The following is a 20,991-nucleotide window of genomic DNA, read 5'->3' as shown; positions in this document are numbered from 1 at the left end:
TTGTATTTTGGACATGCTTTGTCAGTTTTCATTCAAATTTAGTACATAGATTATACATGTTAGGATACATGTCCCTGACCGTCCGTGAGTTCCTGAGTCTGTCCGTCCGTCACTCTGTCCAGAGTCGTATTTCAGGATCCTGTGGACCGATTTCGTTCTTTCTTTGCATGTTCCTAGTACCTTATGCGGTACATAAGCACATGCAGTGGTTTAACGATTCAATTCAAAATGGTCGTTAGTTAGTTAGTTAGGATACATGTCCATGACAGTTTATTTCGCAATTGGATCGAAGATGGTCGACTGGCAGGCATCTTGGTTTTTTTTTATGCGGTATCTTGGACGTGCTCTGTTAGTTTTCATTCAAATTTGGCACATACATGTACTTTATACATGTTAGGATGCATGTCCATGACAATTTGTTTCAAAATCTGGTCAAGGATGGCCGATTGACAGCCATCTGACTTTTTGGCCTTACTACTTTATTTCCATAATTTATGTACCATTTTCATTCGTTTTTGGCACATACATCATACATATCAGTGTGTTTCATAATCAAATCAAAGATGGCTGAATAACGGCTGTTTTTATTTTTGGCCATATTACTACTACACGGAACACGTGTTTTGATGTAAATAAACAATCTGTTGTATACGCCACTTGGAACTCAAGTTTCAAGGACATGCTCGCGACAACCCCTCAAAGAGAACTTTCAAAAATTTAACGGGGACTGTGTCATTTTTAATGACTTGTCTTTTTTAGTTTAGTTCTAAATTCCAATTTATACAATATTCATTTAATTACCTTGCCTGTACCATCAAAGATGGAAGGGAAAGGTATATTAAGGGAAAAATTTTGTCCGGCGTTGTCGTCGTCGTCGTCGTCGTCGTCGTCGTCGTCGTTGTTGTTGTCGTCGTCATCGTTAATAATTGTTATTGTGTGCATAATAACTTTACTAATTCTATTCCAAACTTTATCAAACTTGGTCACCTTATTCACCAGTATAAAGTCTTCCCTGAGTTTGAACAACAGATGTCCTGTATGAAAATATCATGCAAAAATTGAGAAAATCTGATAAAATATTTTGACTGTTTCTACTTGACTGATCACTGGTGATACACATCAAAGGTCACTGATCTCAGTGGAAATATGCATTGTTGTATGTGTTCAATGAAGCAAATGATTTATCTTGTAATAATATCCTTGGTAATGTATCTCAGAATCTCATACTGGGTTTCAAAACCAACTCATGGAGAGATTGCACAGTCTGATACACATTTGCAAACCTACCAATAAAATCTTTACAGAAAACAAGATGTCAGAAAATCAATATAAGCACTGCTATGAACTGGTGCCAAACTTTGATCAAGATCTGAAGCTAATAGAAAATCTGTTTAGTCAAAAGTTATCAAATCAAAAACAATACATAAAAAATACATTAAAAGCAAATCATTTCATCCACATTTTAAAAAGAAAATTATTCTAAAATATATGTATTCTGTATTTGACAAACAGTTCATTCGACAAATGAAAACTCACAGGAATATGTTTCAGCTATTAGAACAGAATGATAGAGTTTTTATAATACTAGTTTAAAAACGCACTTCAGAGATTGCAGTGTTTGAAAATGTAGTTTCTCAGGAGGCAACATTACTGTTGACTTCTCCCTCCACTGGACACCAACTATTTAAGTTGATTTGCATACAAAGCAGAGCTTGCAACATGATAGCTATTCATAAAGAGTGTTTTTTTTACTTTTCATATAATACAGTAGTCACACAATGAGGCAGTTCATATTTGTCTCAGTGAATCATTAATTTTTGACAGACACCTGTACAAAATACTTGGATAAAAGCCAGCTAAGATTTTATGTTATCTTGCATGTTTTATGAATCTATTCACGTCTAAATGCAGCACTTTTTTTTGCGATGAGGCATTTATTTTTATACTAAAATATCTGAATTACTTTGAATAAAACTGGAAATTATGTCCCTTAAAATAATTAAACAAATAAGGCACCAATGTTTTTGTAGGATATTTACATCTTTAAAGGACATTCGGTAGACTGATTCCCCACTGTTGGTTCAACCTCAAAACTTGTTTGTACTCAAAATTAATTATGACAATGCATATTTAAATATATTGAAACAAAATATGTTAAAGGGAATTATATTATATAACAAAGGGCAAGGTCACCAGAGTTCAACTATGTTTTGTTCAGACAGCTTTGTAGACAAGTGCAAGGTCATCTGCATATTGGATGCAATTTAAAGGTTTCTCGCCCATTAGAACTGGTTTGTCAATTTGATCCCCAAATAATTCTGGCAGATCGTTCAGAAAAATGTCGAATAAAGTTGGTGATAAATTGAAGCCTTACTTAACTACACAGGTGGACTGAAATCCATCAGTTATACCCTCTGGCGATTTAACTTTTTATTTAATATCCTTGTACTTAGATTTTATTATTTCATAAAAGCTCCTCGTAATACCGTAGTCCCCGTCCGGACGCAGTCCGAAAACGAGGACTTATGTTTTGACCTCCGTGTGTCCGTGCGTCTGTGCGTGCGTTTTGTTTGCTAGATAAGATTCAAAATGGCAGCCATTTTGTTTTAATGAATGTGGTTCTCGTGCCATATCTCTGACTTGCTTTCACTGATTTTGTTCAAATTTTAAATATTCATTATACATCATATCATAGATAGACAGATATATTGGTTTGACGATCCTATTAAGAATGGCCGAATGGTGGTCATTTTTGTGCTAAAAAATCATCAAATATCAAGCATTTCTGGCATTTATGGATGGATTTTGTTCAAACTTAATACATACATTAGACATTCTGGGTTTCTGATGCACGTCATTTTATGTTTCAGAATGGATTCAAAATGGCTGACTGGCGACCATTTTGTTTTAATGATTGGGCTTCTAGAGCCATATCTCTTAAATGCTTTGACTGATTATATTCAAATTTTATATATTCGTTATACATCATGTTATATATATATATATATATATATATATGTATTCAAAATGGCTGATTTTGAATGCTGTTCCAGAGCAATATCTCTCAATATGGACAAGTACTTGTTTGACGATCAGATACAAATGTCAATCATTTTAATGTTAAAAAATCGTATTCCTGACATGATTATATTCCAGCTATATTACTATAAACAAAACTATATATCTTAAATTTGATAACTAACGGGGACTGTGCCATGCATGGCTTGTATTTTTATAAATTGTTTTTTCAACTGCTGTTTTTAAAAGGAAAATTGCGTCTTTCGTTCTACTGTTTTTCCTAAAGCCAAACTACATGTCAGTAAATAATTTATTTTCTTCCAAGTTTGTGGTCAATCTTTGATTAATTATGCCAGTTTTAATCTAATCCACTTTGTAGTATAGCGTTTATGGATATAAAAGCATATATAAATTAGTTTACTGTATTTGCATTTGAATATTCCTTTTTGTATACCATGGTTTAATTTTTATTAACTTTGTAGTATAGTGCTCATAGATTTAAAAGCATGATACTTATTTTTAGATCATGGTAAACCAACCAAACCAGAGGGTCCCCTGAATGTGATTCCCATCAATACACAATCCTGTAAACTTGAATGGAACCTTCCATGTGATGGTGACAGTACAATAATCAGATATATCATTGAGAAACGTGCTAGTACAAAGACGGAATGGACCACAGTCAGTGATCTGATTCCATCTGATGTTACTTCATATGATGTTGAAAATCTTAAGCTATCTACTGAATACTACTTCAGAGTTTGTGCAGAGAATGCAGTAGGTAGGAGTGAATATCTTGAATCCATGGGAATAACAATCACAAGTAAGTAAATATATTTCAACACAATTTCCTGTAAAAGACTAACGAACTCATTCTTTGTCAACTTGACAGGTTTATTTAGTTTAACCTTTTCACCACCAGACTCTCACCCAAATGTTTTTCTTATGTTCTTTCAATATTTCTGGAAATGAACCCCAACAGACAAAATTTGAGCGAATTTTCAGTTTATACTCGAAAAGATTTGGATATTTTCGAAACGAAAGTGCAGGCTATAAGCGGGACTATTTTGTGATGAAGATAGGGAACTTGTGGTGAGAAGGGTTTGATGATGTTTTTGAATAAAGCATTCTGTCTCTTAAATTGTCATATTCAGAACCATAATTCAGTGTTCATGTTTCAAAAGTATAGAGGGACATGTTCACACTAACTAGACAGTCAGTGTTTGCCCAATTACTATATGTGACAACCAAAATGATGACCCTTGTAGAAAATTACTAAATCTGCGATTCCAAGAGCACACTGTGGGATTTTCTGGGTGAAATTTCTTGGCACAATATATTGTCCGTAATAAAGTCCATTGAAATTCTTTTTCGATAATATCTGGCAAGCTGCAGATGTAATATATATTACAAGCAGACAACACACCAAGGTGTAGTACAGGGTGTCTGTATGTATGTATGTATGTATGTACGTATGTATGTGTGTGTGTGTGTGTGTGTGTGTGTGTGTGTATGTACACTGTACTGTGTGTATGTATGTGTGTATGTGTGTCCATCTGTACCACTGATATCTCAAGAACCATACATTGGTTTTTGTAAAAATCGGTGCATATCAAGTACCTAATTTGAATAATGATTCGTAAATTTTCGACTTTTTTCACTGACATCTCAAGTAATAATTTCAATGAAACTTATATGTCATAGGACACTACACAGACCTGATAGTTTTTAGGGTAATATCAGTACATATTAATTACCTAATTTGCATAATTAATTAATTTTCAGCTTTTGATATTTCAAGTAGTATGCATTACAGTTCAATGAAACATGGTACATAGATACTCAAGGACTATGTAGAGATTGATTGTTTTGGGATAAATATTTGTGCATATTAATCACCTAATTTGCAAAATTAGTTAATTTTAAGCTTTTCCACTAATACCTTGAGTACTAATCATCACATTTCAATAAATCTAGAACTATGCAGGAACCCCATTAGTTTTTGGTAAATGTCTATACAAATTAATCACCTAATTTGCATATTTTTCAACCTTCACACTGATATCTCAAGTACTAATCATCACATTTCAATGAAACTTTGTACTTGTATGCTGTAGAACAATAGACAGACCTGCTTAGTTTTTGGTTAAAATCTGTACATATTAATTACCTAATTTGCACAGTTAACCAATTTTAAGCTTTCACACTGATATCTAAAGTGCTACTCATTTCATTTCAATGAAACTTGGTACAAAGATGCTCCAGAACAATGTACAAACTTGATTAGTTTTGGGTTAAAATATGTTCATATTGATTCCCTAATTACGAAAAATCAGGCATTGCGAGCGTCGCTGCGAGTTCGCAATGATGAAAAAACAGGCGATTGCAAGTTCGCAATGGCAAAAAAACTGACGATTGAAAGTTCGCAATGCCAAAAACGATTCAGACTACAAGTGTGCAATGCTACAAAAACAGTTGACTGAGATTTCACAGTAACACATAGAACATGATTTATATTGTTGAGAGTTACTGCAATGGAAAATAGAAAACAGTTTTGAAATGTCGTGTGAACCATCGAAGGTATGCCGACAGTCAACCAATGGTAGATGTGGATTCACGCTACCCTGCTGTTACATTGTACCAAACATGAGAGGGAGAGATTTGACACAGTATAATTATAGTCAAACTCTCACACAAGGATGTTTCTTTTGGTGAATTATTTGAGGAAAAAACATTGTGATGGGATGTAATTCACAGCGTTCCACAGAGCCATTGTATTCATAGTTCTAATGACAAAACGACTCAGACATTCATCTCCGATGTTTCTTTTTTTTTACGAAATTGATAATTTTAAGCAGTCTCCAGCGTGATGCAGAAATGGGATTCTTCAAGCGGTTCAATTCATTTGCAAATTTACCGTTTGATCAGTTTTGATACAATGTAATAGAAAGGAATTGAACCCTATTAATAGTAAAAAATGCACAACAAAAAAATGGCAGACAAACCGTAATTTTTGCATGAAATATGTTCACAAGACATGTAAATCAGTAACTTGTTTTTTCTTCAGTTGATAACTTCATCAGCGTTCAATGATTATCACCAACTCGAGTACAACACCCGTAATGGGCCGTAATTAGCGGTACACATTAACTAGTCCACATGAGCTCATTTCAGCTACATGAACTAGCTACAGCCCGTTTCACTTGAGCTTGCAGTTTGTATTGTAATAGAAGTCAAAATAAATGGGCCAGGCAACAATGTTCCAGTTCGCGATAATACAAATAAACCAATAACATACTCACACGATTTTAACATTGCAGAAAATGCATTCAAGCATTTGTAAAAATATGTTCAAGCAGCCGTTTTATAGCTCAGTAGAGATGATAAAACTCTATTTTGAAATGCAGAGGGATAATTATCACCATCTTACTCAGAGAGTATTTAATCCATATAATATGTTAACCTTTATCCTAAAAAGTTACTGCCATGGCCATAAACTACATTGTTTTGTGATCTGGAAGACCATGTCTAAAAGTGTGTCAATTATGTGGTAATTATTCTTTTGAAAATGCCGTTTGTGTTTGTTGTCACAAATAGAAACTTTGTTGCCTGGCCCATTTATTTTGATAAACTGCCTGTAAATAATATAGAAAATGAAATCACTACTGTAAATATTAAGGCAACTGCGAGTGTCAGCTAGCTAATAAAAAGGTCGGGTCCTAAAACTGAACTATTGAATACAGCATCGTAGACTACATCATTCTAGATGGCACTGTGAATATACCTGCCTTGAATTCGAATTCTCACAAGTTGCCTTATCGTCTGAAATGACTTGTTTACTTTACTTTACACAGTTTAGATCTGTTAACTATACACATAAACAATAAACGTGCATGCTGACTATCTGTGTACAAAGAACGTTTGACATTTGCTGTACTTAATTAGATAATCAGTTGAAATAAAAAACTAAGCTCCGCTAAACTATATGCTAAAAATAAAACTTATCAACTGGGCATGGAATCTCACAAACTTGTCAAGTGATTATCTAATCGCAGACGTAAATTCACGTAGCAGGCGATGAACTCAACTTGATCTTTTGATGTGTGGTTTTCTAACCGTGTTTTACTATAGAACGGAAATTTCATTGTCTCAAATATATTATCTTTACTATTGCTATGCATTAGTAGTAACATTTATGTTGCCAGTCAGTAATTCAGTGTTGTTACAATTTTGTTGCGGCCGGGAGTGAGGAGTTTGCTCACAGTCATTGTGGTTTGTTTATTGTTTACCGTAGCGGACACGCCAGCACCATAAACATGCATGCATATATTACTGGTCATCACCGTGGCATCGTAGTTCATCGATACGAGGATGGCAAATATATGTGATGCGTAACAGGTTACGTATGTGCTGTATAGCTCAGATCAATATTTTATGGAAGCAGGCCTGACTGGACCGTTTATAAACATTAATGCTTTTGGCGATTAGTGTTAGCTTGTATATAAACTACGAGGGTTTCTGCAAACATAGTCTATGCAAGTGATTAATAACACCGGTGAAAGTACCACTGTCTGCAGACTGCACGCAACGTTCTGGGTCATTTTGTCATTAGAACTATGAATACAATGGCTCTGCGGAACGCTGTGAATTACTTTCTGTCACAACGTTTTTTCCTCAAATAATTCACCAAATGAAACGTCCTTACGAGAGAGTTTTACTTTTATTATGCTCTGTTAAATCTCTCCCCTTCATGTTTGGTACAATGTAACAGCAGGGTTGCGTGAATCCACATCTCTCATTGGTTGACCGTTGGCATACCTTTGATGGTCCACACAATGTTTTAAAACTGTTTTCTATTTTCCATCGCAGCAACGCTCAACAATATAAATCAACGTTTGTTTTATGTGTTACTGTGAACTTTTTTGTGGATTTGTGAACTCTCAAATCTTCAGTTTCCTTGCCATTGCGAACTCTCACTCGTCAGTTTTTTTGCCATTGCGAACTCGCAATCACCTGTTTTTTTGCCATTGTAAACTCGCAATCGCCTGTTTTTTCGTCATTGCGAACTCACAGCGGCACTCGCAATGCCTGTTTTTCCGTACATTTACATACCTCCAATTTTGGACAACAGATGGACAACTGCCCACATCACACTGCAGAATTACCCAGCATACTGACATACTTTGCATCACTAAAGCATTCCCATTCATTACTCCAACCTGTACTAGTAACATTTCATACACCCACCTGTAAGTGCATACCACTATTTAACACTCAATTCCCTAATACTCTCATTCCAGCACACTGCTAATTAAAGCATGACCTGATTCATGTACACCTAGACACTAGTTGCCAAGCAACCAATAGGCACCATTAAAGCGAACCTAAATGCGGCCTTAATTTATAGTTGTGTAAATTCTAAACTGTATTCGAAATAATATTGCAGTGGTTTAATTTTGTTTTAATTATAACTGTAGCTTGGATAGGCATTTGAAGTGCTTGCCATGGAGGTCATTCATGGAGGGGAATAATTAACGAACGAACATATTTAACATCCGGGTACTTTTCAAAGCTATGACGTTTTAGTATCTGATCGCATTGTGTCCGACTGTTCCACTGCTATCTCAAGAACCATACATCGGTTTTTGATGAAACTTGGTGCATAGATGCTCTGGACCAATGCGCAGATTTGATTAGGTTTTGGTAAAAATCCATGCTCGTTAATTACCTAATTTGCATGATAATTAGCTATTTTTTAGCTGTTCTATGACTGTTCCACTGATATCTAAAGAACCACTCATTGGATTTTGATGAAACTTGGTACATAGATGCTCTGAACTAATGCTAGGTTTTGATTAGGTTTTGGTTAAAATCCATGCTCGTTAATTACCTAATTTGCATGATAATTAGCTAATTTTTAGCTGTTCTATGACTGTTCCACTGATATCTAAAGAACCACTCATTGGATTTTGATGAAACTTGGTACATAGATGCTCTGAACATATGCGCAGATTTGATTAGTTTTTAGTAAAAATCCGTGCATATTAATTACCTAATTTGCATGATAATTAGCTATTTTTTAATGGTTCCATGACTGTTCCGCTGATATCTAAACAACCACTCATTGGATTTTGATGAAACTTGGTACACAGATTTTCTGAACTAATGCTAGGTTTTGATTAGTTTTTGGTAATAATCCGTGGATACTAATTACCTAATTTGCATAATGATTAGTCAATTTTTGGTTTTTCCACTGATATCTCAAGTACTAATCATCACATTTCAATGAAACTTGGTACATAGATGTCATATGACACTGCACAGACCTGATAGTTTTTATGGTAATATCAGTACATGTTATTACCTAATTTGCATAATTTATTAATTTTCAGCTTTTGATACAAGTAGTGAGCATTACATTTCAATGAAACTTGGTACTTACATACTCAAGGACTATGCAGAGATTGATTGTTTCGGATAAATATTTGTGCATATTAATCACCTAATTTGCATAATTAGTTAATTTTCAGCTTTTCCACGGGTATCTCAAGTACTAATCATCGCATTTCAATGAATCTAAAATTATGCAGAGACCCAATTAGTTTTTGGTAAATATTTGTGCATATTAATCACCTAATTTGCATAATTAACCAATTTCCAACTTTCACACTGATATCTCAGGTACTACTGTAAAAACCCTCAAATAAGAGCCACTTTGTAACACTTTCATTTCTGGGTGGTGTTTATTTGAGGTAACATGTTGACAACCCTGTAGCCAGTGGCTCTTAAACCAGGGTCATCAAACTTTTTCATTGTGAAATAGGGAAGGGGATAGGCAAACACACACACAACCAAAACAGACAAGTAATTATTAATGATGTATCATTGCAATTAATTTATTCTGTAAAAATACTGTTATGGGAATAACAAATGTCAAATAAATACGACGATTCGACGTTTCATCGACAATGTGTAGCAATGCCTGGAGTCACGTTTCAACACTCGAATCACTTGTACAATTGTTTACCAAGTTTGGTATGGCAAACTTTTTTCTTGAAAACTGGGAATAACTTGCGTGGCTGTGGCTGGCGTGGTGGTTAATTTGGTGACAATATAAAATAGTTTCGGATAGAATTGATCTGACCAGCAGCGACAGGAGAGGACATACTTGCAAAGGAAGCATGGAACGAATGATAAAAATGATGCCCAATCACTTGTATTTATGGCAAAAACAATAAATAAAAACACGTTTTTCTATAGATTTGTACAGCTTGGGTACTTGGGCATTGTTTTAATTGCGCTAGACGTCTGACAGTACAGCTTTGGTTTATATTTCCTGTTTCATAATCAAGCCAGCTTATAATGATATTCACGTACTTCACAGTCCACGCAAACAGGGTCAAACTATAGCCCCACCCCTATATAACCAAATACGAAACGATACTGAGAAAGTAACAATTACATGTATTAAAAATAATTTCCTGTGACCAATCGGAGAGACGAAATCATTCACGAAAGCCCAGGCCTGTTACAAGGCATTTTCTGATTGGTACAAGTTCAGATTATTTTCAATTCTCACAAATAGCTAATTTAAATATTTGGGTCAGGTGGGTCACGTAGACTAATCTATTCGACTTCAATTTTGATTATTTTCGGCAAGAGAGTCCTCTCCAAACTAATGCCAGTTATTTTGTTACTTCCCTGAACATTTTGTTTCGAATCATCCAAAAACGAACGTCTCAAATAAAATGCAAAAAATAACCCAAAATCACGATCAGCGAGAGTGGGCTGCGTAATCATTACATTCTCACAGTCGGAGCTACGTCACGATCCCTCAAACGTTGCCATGACCGGATTAACACCTCTGTTTTCCCCCACGCTAACCAAATTCCCCCACGCTAAGGAAAAAATCTTTTGTTTTCTGCTGACTTCCTGTTCCGGTCCGTCAGTGAGAATGTATTTTCGATACCTCCGATTTTCCGATAAAGGCGTTCTAAAATCGTGACGTTCTTTACTTGGTTATAAAGACAACATTGACAATGAATATCTCAACGTGTCCTTCGGTGTTTCGGCAAAAAACATACTAGTAGTTACTATGAATAGTTTGTGAATTGGTCGATTGTGTGTCAGAAATATAAAATGGACAAGTTGACAGTCACATTCACACTCTCAGTGCATTTCTTTCGTCTATCATTCTTCCGTTCTCAATTACACAGGACATCAGGCAAGTTATGGGGATAATCTTTATTTGTCTCACACCTTCTGTGGGGCAATAAACAATGCAGGTAGAATTGAGGCACGATAAGCTCGGTGTCTGCCTGATTGTAAACAACCGGGTGGCTGGCACTTATTTCTTGGTTCTTATTGACAAAACCACTCAACTCTTGGTGGCTCTTAATGGAGGGTCAAATGTAACAAATTTTCACTGAGTGGCGCTTATTTGCGGGTTTTTACGGTAATCATCACATATCAATGAATGTTTATACATGGATGCTGTAGGACAATAGACAGACCTGGATAATTGTGAGTTAAAATCTGTACATATTAATTACCCAATTTGCATAATTAATCAATTTTAAGCTTTCACACTGATATCTAAAGTACTAATTTCCATTTTAATGAAACTTAGTACAAAGATGCTCGAGGACAATGTACAAACCTAATTAGTTTGGGGTAAAACTCTGTTCATATTATTTCCCCAATTAGCATAATAATTCATATTTTTTTGGTTCTAATCACATTTCAATTAAACTTGGTTCATAGAGTTTTTGTTACATTGCGCAGACCTCATTAGTTTTACAATCAAATCTGTTCATGTTAATTTTCTGATTTGCATAATTAGTTTTCAGCTAAGTAATTTCAAATTATATTTAATGTGTCTCCAATACTCTCAGCACATGGCTGTTCTTTCTAAGCTTTCTTTGATTAAAACTACACTTTATGCAATTTTTTTTTAAATTATGCTAATTTATTCATGACGTAGCAGTTTCTTTGCTCATGAATATTCATTAATTTGTGGGTCAATACATTTTAAAAGGGGCGATATATTATTTTTGGGGGAAGAGTTAGAAAGGGAGATCAATACAAAAAAAGGGACCCATTTGGAGAGCAGCTCCTCGTCTCTGTTGTTTCACGTGACCTACAGCTGTCAACTGTGTTCGTTCTTCGACGACTTTGGCTGGCTTCCATGTGGGGTAGTATTCTTGTGTTCTTTTTTTCTGACTTGAGTTTTTGAATTCGCTGTTAATGTTTTTAACGTCTTTCACGTCTTTTGTAGGAGTGTCCAATCCGTGATTCGAACTTGCGATCTTTGAGTTCCCAGCGCACTGTCTTGTCCACTGTACCACGAGTGTCTTCACACAAGAGATAGGATTTAAGTCCTATTCATAGGAGCACTGTCTTCACTAGCATTCAAAAATCTAACTAAACATACTGGATTCGAACCAGCGATCGCTCACATTGCTGACATAGTACAAATCAACTGAGCTATGTGGGTAGTCATGCAAATTGAATAATTTGTTGTCATATTTAGCTTTATTGCCAAATAGTGTTTGCGAGAAAAAGATGGGCAGGCAAGGGAATTGAACCCAGCTCCTCCTGATCACTATGTAGAGAACTGACCCACATGACCACGATGGATTGACTGGTTGTGTTTGCATTTGATAAGAGTATATAGTGTGCATATATATAGAAATACAACATATTTCTATTATTGAGTTACAATTGTCCAAAAAATTGGCAATTTTGTGTTTTTACTTGTGTAAACTATATACATGGCATAACCCGTTAGTGTACATTTTGTCAATTGGTGTTTGCCATTTGCGTTGCCCATACCTGACCCGACCCTAACCCTAATGCCAAGACACGTTCCTGTTAATAATTCCGTTGCCCATACCTGACCCGACCCTAAACCTAATGCCAAGACACGGTTCTGTTTATATTTGCTCAATAATGATACTCTGTTGTGCACTGTCTGCGGGTAAGTTGCATTGATGTCAACTGATTAAACAAGTCGCGTTTAAGTAATTTCCACTATTAACAAGTGGTTAAATTGTGACAATAAATGTGTGGACAAATATTTGAGATTAATTTTGGTGTAGACAACTAGTTTAATTATTTTACACCATTACAAGTTGTTAAATTGAGAGAATAAATTTATCAACAAATATTTAATACTTAGTTTGGTGTAAACAACTCACGTTTGATTAATTCCCACAATTACAGGCTGTTAAATTAAAAGAATAAATGTGTGGACAAATATTTTATACTTATTTTGGTGTAGACAGCTCTCGTTTGATCAATTCCCACAATTACAAGTTGTTAAATTGAGAGAATAAGTGTGCGGACAAATATTTTAGACTTATTTTGGTGTAGACAGCTCTCGTTTGATTAATTCCCACAATTACAAGTTGTTAAATTGAGAGAATAAATGTGCGGACAAATATTTAATACTTATTTTGGTGTAGACAGCTCTCGTTTAATTATTTTACACCATTACAAGTTGTTAAATTGATAGAATAAGTGTGTGGACAAATATTTAATACTTATTTTGGTGTAGACAGCTCTTGTTTGATTAATTCCCACAATTACAAGTTGTTAAATTGAGAGAATAAATGTGCGGACAAATATTTTAGACTTATTTTGGTGTAGACAGCTCTCGTTTAATTATTTTACACCATTACAAGTTGTTAAATTGAGAGAATAAATGTGCGGACAAATATTTTAGACTTATTTTGGTGTAGACAGCTCTCGTTTAATTATTTTACACCATTACAAGTTGTTAAATTGAGAGAATAAATGTATGGACAAGTATTTGAAACTTATTTTGGTGTAGACAACTCTCATTTGATTAATTCCAACAATTACAAGTTCTTAAATTGACAGAATGAATGTATGGACAAATATTGACCATTATATTTGTGAGTAAATACCTGTTGTTTAATTAATTTCCACCTCTACAAGGTTGAGAGAATAAATGTGTCGACAAATATTTGATACTTATTTAGGTGTAAGAACTCGTGTTTGACCAACTTCCACCATTGCAAGTTGTTAAAATAATGAAATAAATATACTGGTATCATTGGATATTTGATTTAATTGTGAAACTTTCTAACAAAATGTTAACTGCTAGCTTCGAACCCTCAATCAACAATTCCGCAGACACAGTATAAATTCAACAACACCACAGAAGATATTCGTCTGTTGCCTGAATTGTTTTCGTAATATAGGGAACGCCATCGACACTTTAACAAAACTTACCTTGACTTGGGTCTTGTGACTGGAAACTGTTGAAGAAATTGCGCGTCGTCCAGTTAAAGTTATTTTATTATTTATTTATTTATTCATTCAGTTTTGTATGGTGGAGTTTTGTGAGGTTTATTATTTTTTTTGCGACGTTCTTTGTTTACTTGTTTACGGTTTGAGAGATTTCAGTTTATTTGATTTACGTTTTTACGGTAGCTCTGAGCGGGACTCAAACCCACTGTCTTTTCAAGCTAATTTTGTTTTATTTTGATGGCACGCTTGTGTACCACGCCACGACGTTGGTCGTTAAGTGGTGTTCATTTTTCTAACTACTCCAGTGTTCCGATGAGTTGAACGGAAAAGCCAAAACGATTGCTGGTTTCTGATTGCTTCGGTTCTGGTGAGTGTGTATCTAGTGTGATTCGAACCCATGTCGTTTGTATTGGGCGTTTTTTTATTTCCCATGTTGGCTACGCCGTAATATGTAACCACTTCCTCGTTTTATTGTGATTTTGAGTGTTTAATGATGTCTTCCTCACCCGTCACGCCATGACCCAGTTTCAACCACACGGCCATTTTGCAACACAGTTCGTGACCCTCGGCGTCACCCGACTGACTATATGAGCGTTCTGTTCAACTGTTAAGCTAGGATTTATTACCGTTATTATCATTATATTGTCACGTGATTTGTTTTACCTAATGTGTAATGTCGTAAGTATCTTTATTGTAATTTGTATATACCAATTCGTATATACCGAGGAAACGACCCCGATTGAAGGTCATGTATTTTATGACGTCACCAATTCGTGTGTAGGTACTGCTTCTAGATCTGTGCCCTTGGGTTAAAGCCTTATGCGTTTGAACCACAGTATTCTCAGAGTGGAAGCCCAATTGGGTTAAAGTACCGTACTTCCCCGATCGTAAGCTCCTCCCGAGTATGAAGCCCATCCCTATGTTTTTACTTGGTATTTATCGAGTTGAGGGCATTCACGATTATAAGCCCAGAGTGTTTTTACTGGGCGTCGACGATATTCTTTAAAATATGCGTGTAAAAGGTGTGTTTCATTTCATAATATTCGTGATTGGCATGTTAGTTTGGTTCATGCTTTTAGTTTTATTAGAAAACTCGCATTAATTTTAAGTTCAGAGTGCATGGCGAACGTACACAACGTGATTCGCATCGTTTCTATTCTGTCATTTACTCAGGATGAACATCGATGTTGCAATTCTGGAGTAATCCATATTTCTTTGAGTAGTAGCCTTCGAAAAGCCAAATATGTGATTGTCAAGGCGTGTACCTGGTTATTGGGCATGGTTTACTTTGAGACTATCATGAAAGGCCTAGGATTTGAACGATGAGACATGTTGGCGACCGAGAAAGGTGTTTAAATTCTTCCTCCACACTCAGTTTACCCACGGTTACTATTAACCGTCGTTTATATTTCGGAAATTGCGAATCGCCAGTTTTCAGGGAAAAAAATCATCGTTTTTTCGTTGCAATCAGTGCTACAGATCGCATTTTAACATTGCGGTAATTCACTTCCGCATTGCGCTAAAAAATCATCGTCAATAATCGGAAAATTTCATCATTACGACACATCATTTTGATTGGTTAATGAAAGACATGACCTGTTATGTCAAAGTAAGTTGTTCCAGGTCAAATCGCGCTGAAAAAACTTATGGTGGAAAATTGTTTTGCGTCGAGAGTTTGCGTACGATCGAAAACATACCAAAACGAAGATAATGATAAATGCTTTCGTCCACTGTTTCCTCACATACCCTACCCATTATTTCACCGTAAATTCAGACGGTATGTAAATCGTATTGTAATAAAATGTGTGTGTTTTTTATGAACATGTTTGTTTCTTCATTGTAAGTATCGTTCAAATCAATGACGCATTTTTTTTCAAAAATAAGTATTATTTTCCCGAGCCCGGCGTGGTGAACGAATATTATTTTTGGATAATTTTTCGTTGTTTGCAAGATGGTTACAGTGTTTAACCCTAAAACAAAATCATTTTTTCTGAGTTGGTCCTCGAGTATAAGCTCATCCCTTACTTTTCCTTTACGTGTTCATGCCTCCGGGCTTATGATCAGGGAAGTACGGTATACTGTGAAGATTCAATTCAGTCCAATGTGAGTGATGAGAGTATATCGTCGACGATGCCCCTTGTTCGGATGAAAGTTTTATTTCAAATTACACGGAAGTCTGTGTTCCTGTGACACTTGTCCCATGATTTGCCAGTGCAGCCCCGTGAATACATGGACGAAAATGTTTCCACCACCACCCTACGAACTCAAGATTGCATATTCCAGCATCCATACTTTGAATAATTTGCACGCCGCACAGTGCAGTACTGGAAACAGCATTTATTAGACATACAAAAAACAAAACAAAATGCCTGTCTCGATCAATCGCACATCCATAATGTTTGTATGTTGATATGCTTGTAAATAACATTAACGTAAAAGTCGAAACATAGACTAGAAGTCAATTCACCAGTCCAGCCAGCTATGGCTCCCTAAGTTGCTTATATTTAATCAGATACTAATTCGTCATCATGCTTTGTTACCTTACCTGTTTATACCTCATGAGGGCGGTTTTTTATGGCAAGATGGCGCAAACGTCAGTCCTTCTCAGGTTTATGGTTTCTCATATTTAAATCATCATAACTCTGAAAATAATCATTTTTTAAATTTTTTTTTTCAAATTTATAATCAATATGTATACATAACTTGATAAATACAAACACCAAAATAGGCTCTATTTAGTTCCCCTTTAAGTAGGGTTTATTCAATTAAATTACCTTTACAGTACTAAAACCTACATACACAAATTACTAGTCAATATAACAAATAACACCAAAGTAGTGATAATTTTGTCACACTGTTCTTTCAATTTCTACGCAGGTTTGTTTTTCTGTCCGCTGATTATTTCATATTTGGCACCTTTAACATACATGTATATATCTCATTTTGTGACAAAGCATTTTCTTAAAAAATCCAGACGCCTTGTGAATGACCAGTGCGACTTAGAATGTACTTGATGTGACAGCGGTCCCAATGAGTTGTACTCATCAAAATTTACACTTGGAAAAACCAAAAAAAACACTGCAGATTTGCTAAGAATGGCCAAACTTATTAACCACTGATATCATAGAACTAATTAAAAGCATGTCTGATAATGAATAATATCGAGCAGTCCTGATGTCCTGAGTACAGTCCTGATGTTTCAGCAGTATTGGATTTAAAATGCCAGCTATAACGCTCAAGCTCGAAATTAGCCCTGATTACATTCCTTTAGGTTGGCCTCCTTCCGCTGATCATTCGGCCCCACAGTCCAGTCGTATAGACCAGCGATTCAACACTATGTGAAGGGCTGCAACGGGCTATTTAAGAGGCATTCAGCTTTGCAGCTAAAAAATAAGCAGGTCAATACGTCTAATATATCCCAAATACTTTAACCGGGAGCGAAATTACACAAGAAGGGTCAATCAATCATATTGCCATTTTCTAACATCAGCAGAAAATATACGTTGACAGCTTGACGTATTTATAAACAAAACGTAATTTTGTTGCCTAAAACTACCTTTTGCGTTAGGTTCACTTTTTGACCACAAGAAAGGGGTCTATGATCACTAGATTGGTTGTTATACTTTTGACCGATTACAATCATGAAAACTGCATGAAAGGCTCTCCGCCATTAATTTTTGGGTGTCAAATCCCCAGTCTACTCGACTTCTCGGGACTGTGGGGCTTGAATGATCAGCAATAGGAGGCCAACCTACAAGACTGTAATCAGGGCTAGTTTTAAGCTTGAGCATGGAAATCGAAGACAACAGCTGGCATTTTGAATCCAGTACTGCTGGAACATCATGGAGGCATGGCTTCTTAGTTAAGTAAATGCACTAATAATTATTGCTGTCCCACTTTACACACTGACTGTTTACAAACAAGATAATCCTTCAAGTGTCTCTGTAAGAGTTCTACGGTAATAAAACTATTATCTTGGTGAAACAAAATGACCGATGTTAGAAGAAACAATTTGCTGCACCAAAGTGTGGCAAGAAGACCATAGATAGAAACCGAACAAATCACAATCTTTATTTGCTACTTGTGATGCTAGGTAAGTAGCATTCAGTTATATGGCTTTCTTGTGTATAGTAGCACAATTACAAAGTTCATCACGTAAAATTAGTATGAAGTTTACCCTCTTTCAATTGAAACATTTTCTGTTTATGACTATTCTATATACCAGACCACGAGTCTGTGGCTATATCGAAGTTGCGTTCTTCATCGTCATTAGCAAGTAATATTTATGACAGCGCTCATTACTTTGAACTACAAACAAAGCATGTGATGGGTCAAACTGTATTTAGGCAATCAACTTTGTTTTAATAATACTATTGTGTAAGAGTAAAAACTAAATGTAGTTCATCAAATGCTATCGAAAAACACTGAATATATCTGTTGATGGCAAATAAACCACTTCATATTTACTGTGCGTACACTTGAATCAACGCTATATCTTGATGTAATACTTGGTGATATCATTTGTAACTAAATTATACAATATATTTTGTTTTACAGTTATGATGGTGTAAAGCTATGCGAATGGATTGAAATCATTGCAAATATAAGGGCAGTGTCAAAATTAGCTTTAACATTGAAAGTAGAAATTGCTGGCCCAACCATGTCATCGAGTAGTTTGACAAGACATTACTGCCCAAGGAAATGGTTATGATGGTTTTCAAGTTGTTAATCTAGCTGATATCGAACAGCAACATATTTCCTGTGTTATGGCCAAATATAGATTTATTCATTGTTATTATGTTTGTTATTGAGACTATGTTTTAGTCGCCACAAAAATAGTTAGTGTACTTTATTATACAACATGCATATGTATGTAATTGTTAGTTTAAGTAAACAGTGCCTCTAGTGGCAGGTTTGGGTAAGCCGAGGTCAGTGACTCCAAAATGATGGCTGACAGAGAAAGTTGTGCGTGAAACTCTGTGAAAGTAGTCTGCTTTACTGCCATCGAGCACTCCTAATCCTGACTGGTTGAAAGTTTCAGAATTGTGTTGGTTGCTGGGTCAATCTATAAATACGGTGAGAATACCATTTCTTGCAATTTGCTGTGTTTTATATGTGCTGTAACTTTCCCTGCTGCTCGATACAAGTGCCTATAGATTATGATGCAATAACTTGGGCAGAAAACACTACATCATATAATTGTGTATGATCAATTAAACTATCGGCTATTTACAGCACATTTATTCATTCTCGTTGATGTTACACTTGAATGCTTTATTAATTCAGTGTTTTCTGTGTTTATGTCAGATTTGCTCTGTATGAATATTTACTGTAAGAATTTAGCGAATGTGAATTCACTCGCTTGAAGGCGCTGTTTCCTAAGTCATGTAGTTTATTGTATGCTGTATTTTACTGTATGAATTGTTATGTACAGCAATTTGCTTATTGACTGTTTTTGTTTGTTTGCAGTCAATCGTTACTTGTCATGCGATATTGAGACTGGAATAAATTAGTTGCAAGTCATATTTGTGTATATTGATTTGTTTCATCCGTTGGCAAGGGACGCATTGATGAGAGACACTCAGCTGACCTTCTAGTAGCAGTGAACATTTTCATGGGTCACATTACACATATTGGACCCCAGTAATCTTGGAGTTTGTTCACAATCGCTACAACATCCTGTTTTCTTCTTGTCTGATGCATTGGTATCATCATCAGTTTTAGTAGTTGAAAATCTTTCTAGGGAATGCGATTTTTTCAGTCTCATTATCACTTTCGAACCACTGTCGTGGTTGGTCACAATATGACCCTGCGTCACAGATTTTTCTTTGTCTTGTCTGTCATCAATGTTTTCGCTTACTTTCTTTTTCACAGTATTGTGTTGTAAAATGGTGTTAGTAAAATAGAATATTGACTTGGCAAATAAAACAAAATAAACAAACGATTTAAAAAGAACTTACGCAAAGCTATGACTGTGTTTCTCCGACAAAGTCTTGACTGACAATGCATGCTCGCTATTCTCGGCCATCTTAAAAGAATGTTATCTTATACGACTTCAGAAAGCTCATTAATATTAATAGCAAGGGAACCATTGCAAGGGTCACAAGTCTCCTGTTTATTTTGCGGTAACTCAGCTTTTGTCATTTATACATTCCCATATTTGATTTTATTGAAAAATCCCCAAATAAACAAAAGTCTAATTGTATGTTTACTACATCACCTACCAGAAAGTCTGTGGAAATAATAAATTTCATTTATTACTCGTAGGCTTAACTACAGATTACAGCCCGAATCGGAAACTATTAGGGAATATACCCTGTTCACAAAGAACACCTTAGGGTAGCATTTCCTATAGAAAAAAGGCCTCTCCTAAAGGGTCACCCTCAGGGTGCTCACGCTCGTGAAGCCCAATCCAATTAATCTCTTTTGTTTTCGCGACCAACGAGTACAGATATTTTGTCAGCTCTGTTGCGACGCATAGTCAAAAGTGCAGGTTACAGTTTTATGGATGAGAATCTAGGAATTGGTGATCGACCTAATTACGACCCCTTTTTTTACCTGTTTTAGTTGAATCGCCGGCTCAGTTTTTATTCACCCGGGTTCCGAGTTATGGCGCGGTGAATTTGCTCGTTTTTTCACTATCTCATTTTTCGTTTTTTTTTTCGTATTGCATATGCCTAAGTCGTAAAAAAGACG

At 35.5% G+C, this 20,991-nt stretch overlaps 1 long non-coding RNA gene across 1 annotated transcript; it reads left to right on the top strand.

Annotated features, from left to right (window-relative positions):
• The first annotated feature begins 19,242 nt into the window (after positions 1-19,242).
• LOC146730148 (uncharacterized) lies at positions 19,243-19,818 on the top strand. The gene is made up of 2 exons (XR_014927957.1): positions 19,243-19,371; positions 19,765-19,818. It is a non-coding gene; the product is annotated as an uncharacterized LOC146730148 (long non-coding RNA).
• Positions 19,819-20,991: the final 1,173 nt, after the last annotated feature.

The sequence above is a fragment of the Saccoglossus kowalevskii genome, chromosome 20 (genome assembly GCF_978046115.1).
Source record: "Saccoglossus kowalevskii chromosome 20, keSacKowa6.1, whole genome shotgun sequence".
Classification (NCBI taxonomy): Eukaryota; Metazoa; Hemichordata; class Enteropneusta; family Harrimaniidae; genus Saccoglossus; species Saccoglossus kowalevskii.
Note: the sequence above shows the minus strand (reverse complement) of the source record. Positions and strands in the feature narration are given on the sequence as shown.